The sequence below is a fragment of the Loxodonta africana genome, chromosome 4 (genome assembly GCF_030014295.1).
Source record: "Loxodonta africana isolate mLoxAfr1 chromosome 4, mLoxAfr1.hap2, whole genome shotgun sequence".
NCBI classification, from domain to species: Eukaryota; Metazoa; Chordata; class Mammalia; order Proboscidea; family Elephantidae; genus Loxodonta; species Loxodonta africana.
Window position 1 is genome coordinate 42,940,063 of NC_087345.1, and position 16,971 is coordinate 42,957,033.

The 16,971-nt window shown below is 39.4% G+C and overlaps 1 long non-coding RNA gene across 50 annotated transcripts in view; it reads right to left on the bottom strand.

The window, feature by feature from the left end:
- The window catches only part of LOC111753149 (uncharacterized), a 416,755-nt gene that overhangs the window by 74,254 nt on the left and 325,530 nt on the right, over positions 1-16,971 (bottom strand). For 2 of the 50 annotated variants that reach the window (XR_010321746.1, XR_010321732.1), the window contains one exon: positions 1-16,971. This exon is cut by the window's right edge and continues 32,642 nt beyond it. The exons of the other annotated variants lie outside the window; for them this stretch is intronic. This is a non-coding gene — a long non-coding RNA (uncharacterized LOC111753149). 50 annotated transcript variants of the gene reach the window in all.

Genomic DNA, 16,971 nt, shown 5'->3' on the forward strand with positions numbered 1-16,971 from the left:
CTGTTTTGTCTTTTCTCCACCACTAAAGTAGATTGTAAGTCTCTTGAAGGCAGAGAGTGTATCTTCATTTCATTTATCCTCCAAAGTGACTAGCCCTGAGATCATCCAGTGTTGAATGTAGAAGATAAAGATGATCATAAGCCAAGCTTCCTGAAAATAAATGTTGTTTTGGTAACGTGCACTACAAATTATCTCAGTACTTTTCTTTTTTATTATTGAAAACACATACCCCCATGGGATACCTATGTATTTGCAGTAAATCCTGACAGAATAGCCATGTAACTGTAATGGCTACCTAAGGCCTACGCTACCTAAGATGCATCGTAACACAAATTCAAGGGGTGGGGAGAGAGACGTAATTATAAACCTCAGGCGTTTTGTATGCCTTTTCTTGCATGCAGCTGCTAATGTCTCTGCTTATCGTTGACATGTCATTTTACATTCTGGCAGCAATGATGATTCCTAATTACATATGGGAAAATAAATGGTAATATGTGTTTAATACAAACAGTCTCTTATTTGGGTAGTCACGTCAAACAGTTAATTGTGTTTAAAACTAACAGGAACAGGTTAGTGGGGCAGAAAAAAAAGTACTACAAAAAGAGGGGCAACTTCTTTTTCCTAATCTTCATTTAAAATTTCATCTCAAGGTCAGAAAAATTTCATCAAGATACACATTAACATTCTTACTAACGAGATGTTGTTGTCGTTAACTGCTGTCAAGGCGACCCCTGACTCATAGCAACCCCATGTGCAGTAGAATGAAATGCTGCCCGGTCCTGTACCATCTCCACAAAGGGTTACAGATGGGACCATTTTGATCCACAGGCTGATTTTCAGAGGTAATTTGTCAGGCCTTTTTCCTAGCATGTCTTACTCGGGAAGCTGACAGACAGGCGTTGGCTGTGCACGAAGTGCACCGTCCAGGTATTGAACCCAGATCTCCTGCACAAAAGGCAAGAATTCTACCATTGAACCATCACTGCCCCCACTAAAAAATAGTTTCCTCTCTTAATATAATTCTTTTGGATTAGATGACACATCCCTCTACACTTGCTTAGTTAGTGTTGTATTCCCTATAATTCTCATCTCTTATTTGGCTACTTACCTCTGTCCTGTGGAGGCCCAAGGCAAAGGAATCTATCATTTAAGCTACTGATCAGTCATTTTCTAGCTGACAAGATTTTGGGAGATTCAGTTTCAAATGGAATCTCAGTTTAATGTTTTGTCTCCAATCTCTCATCTAAATGAGATTATTCTGGTTTTGCCCAGGCTTAACTCTGCCTCGAAAACAGGAACTATTTCTTCAGGTACGCTCAATGCAATTAAATAGATTAATTCTGCATTCAACCTAATAGGAAGAATTGTATACCCTGGGTGAGTAGGCATGAGGTTATTTTCAAAACAAACTTGAATAGCATTGCTTCTCAGCTAAGTGCCATCAGTGTTAATAACTTAAAAAAAAAAAAAAATCAAAGTAAAACAAATGCAACAGTTACAACTATGAGCCCTCAAAATATTCTGACTTGTGTGAATCTACTTATTCTCACATTGCAGCTATTTATATATCAAAAGTGATTTTTTGTTTTGTTTTGTTGTTGTTTCCATCAATGCCCATAACACTTCTTTATAAAATAAAATTTTCAGCTGGTGAAATTCCGGAGAGTCCACTATTTTTCAGAATTTCTCGGTGGTACCTGTGTCAGTTGCAGAGGTCATTCTCAGCCCTCCAGTATTTTGAATATTCTGAAGGTCAGGTACTTAAAATTATAAGATCCCCTAGTGAAAAACAATGGGAACCCAAAGCAACCCCATCTGACTAGAAGCTACTGAGTATATTAACTTAAACCTGTGATGGCTTCGTAGCGCTCCACGTCCAACTTGGAGAACATCAAGTAATAAACATGACTGAGTGAATTTCCCAGGGTGCCAGGAGACAGGGTGTGCAGGCAGAGCCTAGTCATGGAAGAACAGGTAAAGGAAAAACCAAAAAACCAAACCCAGTGCCGTCGAGTCGATTCGGACCCATAGCGACCCTATAGGACAGAGTAGAACTGTGCCATAGTTTCTAAGGAGCACCTGGCGGATTGGAACTGCCGGCCCTTTGGTTAGCAGCCGTAGCACTTAACCACTATGCCACCAGGATTTCCAGATTAAAAGAAAAAAGCTGGGGTATATCAGAAGAAAAACCAAACCAAAACCAAACCTGTTGCCATCGAGTCAATTCTGACCCCTAGCGACCCTATAGGACAGAGTACAACTGCTCCGTAAGGTTTCCAAGGAGCACCTGGTGGATTTAAACTGCCGACCTTTTTCCGTTAGCAGCCATAGCTCTTAACCACTGTGCCACCAGAGTTTCCATCAGGAAAAAGCTGGGGGAAAAATACTGACCACAAGTTAGGCTGAGCAAAGAGAAATACAGCTGCCATGAGGGTCTGATTACAATGCAGCATACTGCTAAGGAGTAGAAGACATTTTACTCCCCAAAAACAGCAGAGAAGAGAGCAGAAGATGACATTCTAGTGATATGAAGTCAATGTCCTGGGCCTTTAAGTTCTTGCTATCTGCCATGACCACTCACCTATTATTAATAAGCCAAAAATAGAGGAACACAGACCACATTCTTCATCACCTATAAGTTGACACAGATATTCATCTTCAGGGAAATGGAGGTCACAGAAAAACCTGGTTTTATGTGCAAGAGGAGTCTAGAAATAAACACTCACAGTTTGCCATTAGCCATTATGAATAAGGCAGCAAAATTAATTTATTTTAATATTATACCCAAGAGGCATATGTTTTTCTTTGTGTGATTACCAAAATACTGAATATCCCCTGGGGAAAGAAGTCCTTTTATAGACTTCAAGAAGAGACAACCCAATTTTCTCCAAGTTTGTTTTTTCTCCTTTGAGAGCACACTTAATTTGTTAAAGCAGTAGTACATTTGTCACCAATAAAATTCATCTTCACTCTTTAAACAGACTGTCTGAAATTAGTCCTGATGGAGGGAAAGCTAGGGGGAGTGTACTTTGTTGCATGCTACGAAAGCGTAATTCAGTGGTTTAATGTGTAAAAAGATTTTTATATCCATCTACTGCATGGGCAACATAAAAAAGATACTGGGGATCATGCTTTTGTTCATATGTACCAAGAATTGGCTTTTGGGACTATGGATAAAAAAAAGCAAACTCTGTTTCTTGGTAGAGGTATCACTGCTGTTAAATGGGGCCAAAGACTGTCAGAATATATTTCTTTCAGCATTGTTACTTATCAACAAGTTGTGGAATTGTGACTATTTTCAAAGCACTCTGTTAAAAGTTTTGAAAGAAATAAAAATGGCTGGGACACGGCCATTACCCACAAATTATACACAGCCTAATAGGGGCACCCGCAATGGCTGTTACTGATTAAATTGGTCCCTTCAAAATTTGTATTAGAATCCAAACCCCTACACTTGTGGATGTAATACCATTTGGGAATAGGGTTTTCTTTGTTATGTTAGTGAGTTATCTCAGTGTAGGGTATGGCCTAAACAGAATCACTTCTGAGTTACAAGAGTAACATAGGCATAAGGATAAGCAAGCTCAAACAGCGAAACGATAGATGCCACTTGAAGTTTGCCAAGGAACTGAGGAATGCCGGGGCCACAGAAGCTGAAAGAGACAAGGATCTTCCCCCTGAGCCAACAAAGTGAGAGACTTCTCCCGTAGCTGGCATTCTGAATTCAGGCTTCTGGCCTCCTGATTTGTGAAGAAATAAATTTCTGTTCTCTAAAGCCACCCACATGTGGTATTTCTGTTACAGCAGCACTAGGAAACTAAGACAACAGCATATATAACCACCACCTTTCAAAGCGATGTGAGGGAAACGTCATGAGTGCATTCACTTAGGATGTTTTTAGCTACCAGTAACAGAAACTACATTAACAATAAGAAAATTTACTATAATGCTGATAAAAATAGGACAGAGGTAGAGCAGCCCTCAGGGTTAAACCACGTCCACAGGGACCCAGTTCCTACCGTCTCTCCAGTCTGCATCCAAACAGCATCGTGTCTTCCTAAAGCTGATTGCCTTATTCTAAAATGGCTGCCAACAGCAAACAGAGTAAAAGCTTCTTTGCTCACATCTAGCAAAAGAGAAAGACTGGATTCTTTTTCCAAAGGTGAGCAAGCCTTTCCTTTCATTGTTTTGATGTATATTAGGCTCATCTGTGACAAGGGGGATTGGGCTACCTTGATTGATTTGGAATAATCCATAGGGTAGATTTGAGTTTAGGGAATGAAACACAATGTCCACTTAAGTGTGGTGAAGGAATTAAACCTGAAAGAGATCCTGACGTTCCCCAAACTGGGTAGTCTCCCCATGGCTCAGTGGGTAATCCTGAGAGGCTCAACACTGCCAGTAATGGTAGATAATAGGCAATGCTTCACCTGGGAAACATGTTTTTATAGCCTCGGAGAGATGCTTCATTATGCCTCTATGACATTTCTAAATTTAGGTAAGAGGAATACCTCAGTATTCTCCCTTCTCCCAAAGTCAAATAATCATTCTAAACTGGTTGCCAAGCATTTTTCAAACTGATATTTCTAGCTCTTCCAAAACAGTCTGTCACTAAACTCACCCACTCTACATAGGAGGGGGAGAAGAAGGAAAAGTTACAGTGATATTACTTTTTATAGAGATGTTAATTCTTCAGTTTTGTCAGCTTTTGAAAGGTAATAAAGTGCTTTCAATCTTATTATGCCTGTATCTGTGGGTTCCCTGCCCTATTCTGAGTCCACATATGATTCTTTGCACTTAATTGTAACATTCTGGAATTCCCAGTGTTATCCATAATTTGTTAGGATCCACACAGCCAAATGCTTTTGCATAGTCAGTAATACATAGGTAAACATCTTTCTGGTATTCTTTGCCAAGATCCAGCTGACATTAGCAATGATATCCCTCATTGCACGTCCTATTCTCTATCTGGCTTGAATTTCTGGAGTTTCCTGTTAATGTACTGATGCAACCTCCAAAAACCCTAATAACTGGACCAATAACATCATGATAAACAGAGAAAATATTGAAGTTGTGAAGGATTTCATTTTACATGGATCCACAATCAACATCCATGGAAGCAGTAGTCAAGAAATCAAATGTTTTACATTGGGCAAATCTCCTGCAAAAGACTTCTTTAAATTGTTAAAAAGCAAAGATGTCACCTTGAGGACTAAGGTGTACCTTGGTATTTTTTAATCTCATACACATATGAAAGCTGGACAATGAATAAGGAAGACCAAAGAAGAATTGACGCATTTGAAATATGGTGTTGGTGATGAATATTGAATGCGTCATGGACTGACAGAAAAATGAACAAATCTGTCTGGGAAGAAATGCAGACAGAATGCTCCTTAGAAGGGAGGATGACAAGACTTTGATTTCCGTACTTTGGACACATTATCAAGAAGGGCCAGTCCCTGGAGAAGAACATCATGTTTGGTAAGCCAATAAAAGGAAGATCCTCAATAAGATGGATTGACACAGTGGCTGCAGCAATGGACTCAAACATAGCAATGATTGTGACGATGGCACAGGACCAGGCAGTCTTTTGTTCTGTTGTGCATGGGGTCACTATGAGTCTGAAGTGACTAAATGGCACCTAACAACCACAATTGTAAGATTACCTTTTTTTTTTTAATTTTTAGTGTTTAGAATATGCCATGTGCTGCTATAAGCTCGTTACAGAAAATATAAGCTTATTAGATGCAAAAATTCATTTAATTTTCACTACAACCCCTGAAATATGAATTGTTATTGTTCCTACTTCACAGGTGCTTTAACTGACCCACAGAGAAATTGAGTTACTTACCCAAGATCACTCAGTAGTAAGTGCCAGGGTTGGGATTTGAACCCAGGCTATCAAGGTCCTAAGTCTATACTCTCACTCACAATGCCACAGCTGTTTCTTAGAGTGACCCATAAATTATCAACTTTCTTTAACAAAAAAGATATAAAGCCTTAGTAATTGGTCCAGACATACCTTAGTTTCTGTCAAAAATTTTCCAGTTTTAACTATCTTCAAATTAGTTATTTTTAATTTCCCCCATTATACAGCTGAGGAACCCAGAATTCAGAGAAGTTATGTAACTACCTACAGTCTCAGGATGGACTGAGAATTCAAACCTGTTATCTCTCTGATTCCAAAACCCTGTACATTTTTCACTATTCACTATAAAGACTCTAGGCTTATCCAAGCCAAGGACCTAAAAGGTAAAAGAACTCTTGCCTATGAACGCTCATTCGTCCTATCCAATTATACCCCCTTTGAATAATAATAATAATTGTACGTGAAAGAAGAATCACTCAGAGAAATCTCTCTTCCCTTAGGTCTTTTCATTAAAGGCACCAGAGAAATAAACACACACAAAAAAACCCACACCTGATATCTAGCCAGGATAGAAACATGATCACAGACTAAAATTATCTTCCCTGCTTCCCTTAGAACAGAAAAACTGAAAACCTCCATGTCCCCAGGGAGAGCATAAAGTTCCCTGGAGCATCTGTAGTTTGCTCAGTGCATCATTTTTGTATTTGCAAAGTACATCGACCCTAAAGGATATGAGGTCCATTCCTGTTTCTGACGACACAACCTTAAAAGCCTAGATTTCTAGCAGGGAGCAACTTCGGGAGAACGCTCATTATTTGGTAAGGTTAAACCGTTGTTTGTTATGTTCACATGAATAACTTATAGCTGTGCAGCCTCGTGAACAGCGGCCCTGATATGGCTGACGTGACAGCATCATACACCGAATCCCGAGCCACCCTCCCAGGAGAAAAGAGTATTTGCTTGTTTCACATTTCACCAAGACAGGTTCTTCAACTATTTATAAGTTGAATAGAAATTTCCACTACTTCAGCGGACACAAATGGCTGTACCTAGCAACTGATAAAAGAGATCCAACTGGAGCATTTGGGGAGCTTCCTCTGGTAAAAGCCAATAGTGGTGGAGAAAGGGACAGGGTGTGTACCGAGGAAGGTGTCGTCCAGCAGGTGCTGCTCTCCTCCTTGTTTAGCCTCCTCCTCAATGTCACCACAATAAAGACCCCACATTTACAACTTGTCTAGAATGGATTTTGCCAATAGCCTACAAATATATCTGTAGGTAGATGCCTGTACCTTATCAATACTTATTGAGGACTTACTGATATTGGCACTGAACAATATCACTGAGCCTGGTCATTCTTGAATAAAAACTGTCATCTCTAATTTAGTGACAGTCAACTTAAAAAAAAATTGAGGACCTATGATATGCTGGTCCTAGGAATTGAAAATTTAATAAGATTAAGGCCATGCCTTCCGAAGTCTTAAAACCTAATGACAGAGCAGGCATATCAACACAGAATATCAATTGACTGGGATAAGTGCTCTGCCACGGGAGAGCTCAAGAGGTTACTGGGAAGCAAAGGGTGGCATTTAACCCACACTGGAGGATTATTTTATTCCTAGCACATGCAGCCCCAGTGTTGAACAGATTTCTGGTTTTATTTAATCCTTACAACAACCTTCCCCACAAGGCCGATACTATTTTTGACCTGACTTTTCAGGTAAGGAAACCAGGGCCCAGAGAGGTTAAATGTTTTGCTCAGTGTGACACAGGAATTGGCAGATGTAGAATTTGAACTTAGGCCTGCCTAACTACAAAGACTATGCACTTATTTATAATATTGTATTGGCTGCCAACAGCAATTTGCCAAGTTTAATGCTCATGACTAGATTCATTTATTGTTCAACAAATGTTTGCTAAATGTCTACTAAGTTCAAGGCACAAAAGGGGGACACAGACATGTATCATAGGTGGTTCCTAGTCTTCTGGGTCTTTGGTTTCGAAGATCATCATGAGTTTTGAATGAGATCACCCAATCAGTGAGTTTTCCTGCATGTGTGTGTACTGTTACATACGCTTGGTTCTGAGAATATGAAGTGATTAAAAAAAAAAGTCCCTGCCCTTGTAGAACTTATATCTTATGAAGCATGCAAATATCCACATTACACTGAAGGTGGTAAGGGCTATCAAGAAAAATAGAGTGAGGGGTTAGAGGGCGAGGATGGGTGATTGAGGGGAGAACTTAGAAATTTGAATCAGATGGTCAGTGAAGCTTTTCTGATAATTTTAGAAGTCATTATAGAAAGAAGACATGAGTTATGTAACAATTCTGTAGAGTATGTATGCCGGGGAGAAGCAAGTGCATAGGCTCCAAAGCAGGAACATTTAGAGGGCACCAAGAATGGCAATAGGTCAGATGACAGTGAGAGAGGCTGAGTGCAGGAGGAGCGGGGGTAAAAAGTCAAAGGACAGACCAGCCAAGCCCTTCAACTGTGTAACGGGTTGCCATTTTCTTGTAAGGGCAATGGAAAACTACTAGAGAACTTTGAGTAGAGGAATGATATGCTCTGATTAACTTCTTAACCTCTCCCTAGCTGCCGCGTGGAGAATGGATTAGAGGGTCACCAGTAGATACAGGGAGACTAATTAGGAGGCTACAGAACGAGCCTGTTTGAGGTAACAGTATATTAGGCTAGAACTGTAAACAGTGAAGTTTGTCAGATTGGGGATAATTTTCTGTTTTCTTTTTTTCTGATAGTGTTGATGGAACAGATTAGATGTGGGCTGTGGGGAAAGGAGAGAAGAGCTAATATGCTTAAATTCCTGGAACAGTGCCTGGAACAGAATTTGTACTTGATATGTGGAAATTCTCTACCCTTTTAGACTCAACACAATTTACTTGGAGGAAATAAGTCATGTGCATAGCTAAATATACACAGGGTCTATGAAAGTGGTCTTAGGGTAACTCTACCCTCAGGGCTACATCCCAACCATGAGTACGTAGATGATTTCTACCTCAATTGCTTTGATCAAACTAGTCAGTACCCTCTATTTGTGTTCAATTAAACAGTGAAGGAATTACTAAAAAGATTATAGTTATACCAAATATAAGGGAACTCCTGTTCTTGCTGAAAGTGTCTGTTGCTACTACAGGCAGAACATAGTTCTAAAAAAACATAGTTCTATTTATTGTAAAATGCAAATATTGCTTTCTTAGAGAAATATTCCATATATACATATATAAAAACCCATTGCTGTCAAATTGATTGCGAGTCAGAATGACCCTATAGGACAGAGTAGAACTCCCCCATAGAGTTTCCAAGGAGCGCCTGGTGGATTCAAACTGCTGACGGTTTGGTTAGCAGCCATAGCACTTAACCACTACGCCACCAGGATTTCCATATGTGTGTGTGTATACAATATAACTTCCGTATAATATTCCATATAACTTCTCAGACTAGATCAAGTCTCCATGTTACAGCTTCTCAAACCACCTGTATATCTTTGTAACACAGCTCTTGCCAGTTTGAAATTTATGTATTTATGCAATATTTTATTTATGTCTGTCTCCCTCCAAATGCCATATCGTCTTTCTTAACTTCTGAAGCATTGTGCCTAGAAAAAAACATAGTAGGCATTCAAAAAATATTTAGGGGAAAAAATAAAAATGTTTAAAAACTAGATTTTATTCTTGAAGCAGAGAACAAATGACCTGTGATGAAAAATGGAATTACATTTAATGAGTGGTGGATACTTAACTCAATTTTTTAAATTCTAGTTATAATTACTAATTTTTGTGCTAGTTATACACAGACCAGCAAGTAAAAAATTTCTTCTTTCAAGTCATTGATTGATGCTGTCCCATCGATTCCAATACATAGAGACCGTTTAGGACAGAGCAGAACTGCCCCATAGGGTTTCCAAGGAGCTGCTGGTGAATTCGAACTGCCGACCTTTCAATTAGCAGCTGAGCTCTTAACCACTTTGCCACAGGGCTCCTGATAAAAGTTTACATTTTCTTATCAGAACTTGTGAAATTTATATAGGATGGGTTGGGTACTGTTGTTAGTTGTCACCAAGTCATGGTGACCTTATGTATAACAGAACAGGAGATTGTCCTGTCCTGAGCCATCTTCATGATTATTGGTATGTTTGAGTCCGTTGTTGGAGCTATTGTATCAGTCTGTCTCATGAAATGTTTCCCTCATTGTTACTAACCCTCTGCTTTACCAAATATGATGTACTTTTTTAGCAATTTGTCTTTCATGAAGACATATCCAACGTGAGCAAGCCCAAGTCTCACCATCTCGCTCCTTAGGTGCATTCTTATATTTCTTCTAAGATTGATTCATTCTGTCTTATAGCTGTCCACAGTATATATAATATTCTTTGCCAACACCACAACTTGATTGCATCAGTCCTTCTTCTGTCTTCTTTTTACGTTGTCCAGCTTTTGTATGCCTATATACCCAGATACAAATAAAATGTGTCTCACCCGGATTATTGCAATAGCCTCCTATCTCTTCTCCTTTCTTCATCCTTGCCCTCTTATAGGCTATTTTCAACACAGCAGCTAGAGAGATTATTTTAGAATGTAAGTCACTCCCCTGCTCAACCCCTCCCATTGCTCCCCATCTCATTCACAGTAAATGCCAAATCCTTATAATGCTATCATAATACCCAGTCAGGGACCTAGAAGGAAAGTCAACAGCACAAACTAGTAATTGGTGAGAGTTTAATAAGGGGATTATTTACAAAGGTGAGGGTGAGGTTTAGGGAAATTAGTAATGGATGGTGCACTACCCTGAGGTTAGCAACAGTGGGGAGCTATTACCACCCCTATTCTTAAAGGGGCAAAAGGAGAAAGCAGTTATGGGAGCCCGGAGTTGCAGCTTCATGGAGAGGGGCGGCTGACAGCAGCTGTGGCCTTTGGTGAAAGGGTAAAACCAACAGGCAGCAAACCAGCAAGGAAGATGCCTGGAGAATAAATTCCTGACTTTACTATTCTCCAGCCTGCAGATCTCCCTTCTGTAACTCATATTGGCCAAAACCCCTGGAAGCCAGTGAGCAAAGGAGCTTGTTAATAAGGTCCATATATATCTGCCTCCTGGGGCACAGAGCAGGGTGCAGAAAAGACTAGATCTGGAAGAAGCAAATGGAAAACTTTGAGCATAATGCCCTGTGTCATGCAATCTACCCCCACCCACAACAGTCTCCCCTTTGTTCATTCTGCTGCAGTTACCCTAGTCTCCTTGCTGTATCTCAACTGCTCCAGGCACTGTGCAACTTTAGAGTCTTTGCATTTGCCGTTCCACAGGAACACTTTTGTCTGAATATCCATATGGCTTACTCTCTCACTTCCTTCAAGCTCAAATATCACCTTCTCAGCACGACCTACCTAAAAATCCTATTTAAAATTAAAAACCACTTCCTCTAACATCCTAACCCCCTTAAACCTCTTCTACTTTTTTTTTTTTTTTCTTTTTGCTATTGCATTTGTTGTTGTTAGGAGCCATAGAGTCGGTTCCAACTCATAGTGACCGTATGCACAGCAGAATGAAACACTGCCCAGTCCTGTGCTATCCTCACAATTGTTGCTGTGCTTGAACCCATGTTGCAGCCACCGTGTCAATCCATCTCACTGAGGGTCTTCCTCTTTTCAATGACCCTCTGCCTTACCAAGCATGTCGTCCTTCTCCAGGGTATGATCTCTCCTGATAACATGCCCGGAGTAAGTGAGATGTAGTCTTGCCATCCTTGCTTCTAAGGAGTTTTCTGGTTGTACTTCTTCCAAGACAGATTTATTTATTCTTTTGGCAGTCGATGGTATATGCAATATTCTTCACCAACACCACAATTCAAAGGCGTCAATTCTTCTTTGGTCTTCCTTACTCGTTGTCCATCTTCTGCATGCATATGAGGTGATTGAAACGCCATGGCTTGGGTCAGGTGCACCTTAGTCCTCAAGGTGACGTCTTTGCTTTGCATTTATTACAAACCATATTATATTGGAAACCCTGGTGGTGTAGTGGTTAAGTGCTACAGCTGCTAACCAAAAGGTCAGCAGTTCCATTCCACCAGACACTCTTTGGAAACTCTACGGGGCTGTTCTACTCTGTCCTATAGGGTTGCTATGAGTCAGAATCGACTGGACGGCCACGGGTTTTTTTTTTTTTTTTTTTTTTTATACATAATTTAACATCACATACCACGAATCAGAATCAACTCAACAGCAACCAAAAACAACATTTTATGTATAACATACTAAATTATTTACTTTTTCATTATGTCTGTTATTAATCTTCAGCCTCCCCCACTCCCTCACAAGATTATAAGCTCCAAGGGGGGTCTTTTTGTTTGTTTGTTCTTAATCTATTCCAAGTGTCTAGAATAACACCAAACACATAGTAGGTACTCAGTAAATACTTGTTGAAAGAATAAATAAATATAGACATGAATGGTAGAAAGTTCAACCCAATACTGAAAACCTCAGGAAGGGAGTTTTCTTCCTGCCAAGTCCAATAATGTGTGGATTTATATTATGTAAATCACTGAGATCCATATTTATCCCTATTCCCAAGAAAGGTGATCCAATCGAATGTGGAAATTATAGAACAATATCATTAACATCACACGCAAGCAAAATTTTGCTGAAGATCATTCAAAAACAGCTGCAGCAGTATATCGACAGGGAACTGCCAGAAATTCAGGCCAGTTTCAGAAGAGGACGTGGAACCAGGGATATCATTGCTGATGTCAGATGGATCCTGGCTGAAAGCAGAGAATACCAGAAGGATGTTTACCTGTGTTTTATTGACTATGCAAAGGTATGCGACTGTGTAGATCATAACAAACTATGGATAACATTGCAGAGAGTAGGAATTCCAGAACACTTAATTGTGCTCATGAGGAACCTTTACATAGATCAAGAGGTGGTTGCTCATATGGAACAAGGGGATACTGATTGGTTTAAAGTCAGGAAAGGTGTGTGTCAGGGTTGTATTCTTTCACCATACCTATTCAATCTGTATGCTGAGCAAATAATCTGAGAAGCTGGACTATATGAAGAAGAATGGGGCATCAGGATTGGAGGAAGACTCATTAACAACCTGCATTATACAGATGACACAACCTTGCTTGCTGAAAGTGAAGAGGATTTGAAGCACTTACTAATGAAGATCAAAGACCACAGCCTTCAGTATGGATTGCACCTCAACATAAGGAAAACAAAAATCCTCACAACTGGACCAATGAGAAACATCATGATAAATGGAGAAAAGATTGAAGTTGTGAAGGTTTTCATTTTACTTGGATCCACAATCAACAGCCATGGAAGCAGCAGTCAAGAAATCAAAAGACACATGGCATTGGGTAAATCTACTGCAAAGGACCTCTTTAAAGTTTTGAAAAGCAAAGATGTCACCTTGAAGACTAAAGTGTGCCTGACCCAAGCCATGGTATTTTCAATCGCATCATATGCATGTGAAAGCTGGACAGTGAATAAGGAAGACCTAAGAAGAATTGACGCCTTTGAATTGTGGTGTTGGCAAAGAATATTGAGTTAGAATTAGAAGAAGTACAACCAGAACGCTCCTTAGAGGCAAGGATGGCGAGACTGCATCTTACATACTTTGGACATGTTGTCAGGAGGGATCAGTCCCTGGAGAAAGACATCATGCTTGGCAGAGAACAGGGTCAGTGGAAAAGAGTAAGACCCTCAACAAGGTGGATTGGCACAGTGGCTGCAACAATGAGCTCAAGCATAGCAACAATTGTAAGAGTGGCTCAGGACCGGGCAGTGTTTCGTTCTGTTGTGCATAGGGTCACTATGAGTTGGAACTGACTCGACGACACCTAACAACAACAACAACAACAAATCAGTGAGCAGTTTCTTACAGGGAAATAGTTTTGATTTAGCAACTCCAAGGCAGGCTCAGGGAGATAGTATTGATCTAGAAACACCTATTTATATTTGAGAAAAAGAAAAATTAAGCAAATAGAGGGAAATAATCATGTGAATGCAATATTCAAATGGTCTCATAAATAGCAGGTTGAATTTTGTTTATAAGCATAGGTAAATAGAAACATTAGCATAGATGTATTAAAACCAAACAGACTTGCACCCTACCCCATCTTCAGGAGATTAAGAAATAAGTCTGACCAAATGGTGAATGAATATTTGTTCTTCTGTGGGCAGTTTCACATAAAACCTTTACCTTAGTAGAAGCTCATTCTTTTACATTCCATTAAACTAATTAAGCACTTGACAGTGAGCCAAAAACTGTTCCCATGAGTCTGATACTTTTCAGCCTAGATGAATGGAACTATCTGAAAACCTGCCTATAACCTTTGAAACCAGTACAAACCCTCAAAAATGAATACACAGGAGTCACTCTCCAGGAGGTGTTTCTCTGTGCTGACAGAGAAATAAAATCACATACAGTGTATTTCTTGGTAATCCCTCAAAAAAAGTTGTAGACTCTCAGAATTGGAATAGCTTAAAGAGCATCAAGAAAAGTGCAACACTCTCACGGTGCAGTCAAGGAGGCTGAGGTTCCTAGAAGTCCGGAGCCAGTGAGTAGCCAGTGAGCGTGCGAGATGAAGAGCTCAGGTTCCATCTCCCTCGGCCAGGACCTTTCTCACCATATGATTGTTGTCGTTGGTAGTTGCTGTCAAGTCGATTTTGACTCATGGCAACCTTATGTGTGTAGCATAGAACTTCTCCATAGGGCTTTGAGAGCTGTGACCTTTTGGAAGCCCACAGGCACCACAGCTGTCTTCCTAGGCACCTCTGGGTGGGTTTGAACCACCAACCTTTTAGCTAGTAGTTCGGCACTTAACCATTTGTGTCACTCAGGGACTCCTCCAATATGATTACAAAACTTTAAAAACCCAGAAACCAAAAGCCGTTGAAATGATTCTATTTGTGCATATCTTCAACCTAGACTTAACCACCATGGGAAGACTTGGAATCAAAATAAAATGTTTATTTCCACACACGAAGAAAGGTACATTGCACCAAATACATATGATTAAACAATGATTATTTTTAAATTCTTTTATAAGGATAATTATGTGTTTAATAAACTTATGAAGGTAATAAAATCAAGAGATATAGAAGACCTGCAGTGAGGAAAAGTGTTTTCTAATCAGGCTTCCCACAAACTTAAACCAGGATAGAAGCAGATAATGATCTCATCTTCCCCATCAGTTTCTTCCCCCACAAAGCAGGGAACTCTAGAGCTTATGCAGATGTACAAATTCTCTAGAGTTCTTAAAATGAAGGCAGATTTTTATACTGCCACCAGCAGCTTTGCCAATGGTATCATGAGATCATGGTAGCATTTTAAAATGTTAGTTCTGCCTCTAACGAGAAATTATAAGTAGGCAGTGCCTAAAAGCAGAGATTTGGTCTTCCTAAAATATCTAATACATTTGCAAGCCAAAGGAAAAGCCTTCTATTTAGAGACAATATTACAATAATCCATTTGAAGTCACCCAAGATGACAAACGGAAGATCTAACTAAGGAGTTAACAACCTCATAATAGGAAGGAACTTCCTTTAAACTGCCCATTAAAGGAATACTTTTAAAGTAGGTTAGGTATATTATTGAAAAAAGAAAGTCTCTTTAGATGTGTAGTATCTGTACCCTTCAGGCTATTGTGCCAGCCAGCCTACTTTATCTAATTGACAGAGGTCATGGCTTCTGAAAGGTGATGTGTTTAGATGAAGGGTCGCTTCTATAGCTTTTTGCCTTCATACATTTCCACCAGAGGCAGTTTTTTTACAAGCTCACTTCTTGGATAAAAATCTACAGAATCAACCCAGAAAATATAAGGTGCCTTGAAACTGGATGTTTTCTTTTTTTCCTAACACCATAAAAAAAAAAAAAAAAAAATTATTTTATTTTATTTTATTTTTTTATACCAGGAGATAATTTTGTATGTACATGATTGTCAAGAGTTATGATCAGCACTCATCAAGGTTAGACAACTAAATTTCAGTTAGTCACTAAGTAGGCAAATAAGTCATGAGTAGAGGAATAGGTGTCTTTGATGTGTATGCATAGAGCCAGGCAAGATAAAATTCCCCTTGGTTTGTGTAAATAGAAAGAGAAGGCATAATATCAAATATTAGGCCATAGAAACCCCTAGAAGTTGTTTGTTTGTTTTTTCTTTTTATACAATTAGTCCAGCAGCCATAATAGGACTCATTCCAACAAGGGGGAAAAGACACAGCTCTCAATATTTAATGGTGCTTCGGCCAACTATGAAATAATGCCTTTTTTTGTGAATATTCTTCAGATTTATTTTCTGCCACTTTGATTTGTGTTATGGTGCCTTGGATTTTAACGTATGGGCCATAGGAGACTTGAATTTGGAGTGCCTTAAGCTTTTTTGGAAAGCTTGAGCCAGTCTTCCAAAAAGAATTTTATTAGATGGATACAATATTTTGAGAAACATTTATGGAAATAACCACTACAGAAAGTAAAGAGTCGCACTACTAAGACAAAGTAAAGAGAAGCCTTGCTAATCAATGGGAAACGTAAATTTAATTTACTAGAGGCTGTTGTTGTATGTCGTCAAGTCAATTCGGACTCATAGTGACCCTACAGCACAGAATGGAACTGCCCTATTGGATTTCCTAGACTGAAGTCTTTAGTGGAGCAAATTGCCATGTCTTCTGTCCCGAAGCAGCGGGGGTGGGTTTGAGCTGTCAATCTTTCAGTTAGCAGCTGAATTCTTAACCATTGCACCACCAAGGCTCCTTAATTTACTAGCTAAGCTACGGTAATTAAAATATAAAGCCTTCACAGGCAGGGATTGTCTGTATTGTTTGCCATTGTATTTCCAATACCCAGCACAAGGTTTGGCACAGAGTACAGGTTCAATAAATAATGTTTAAAAAAATAAGTGAATAGAGTAATAGATGGATGAATTAATGAAAGAATGAACAGTCTCCCAAATCCAAATGAAACATCCCTGGGAAGTAGAATACCAATTCATCGGAAGGCACTTGCAGCTTGATGAAACCCTCCTTCCAGAACAATTAATTCCCTTTGATTTTATTATGTTTCACCAAGCTACCACATAAAGTGTAATTA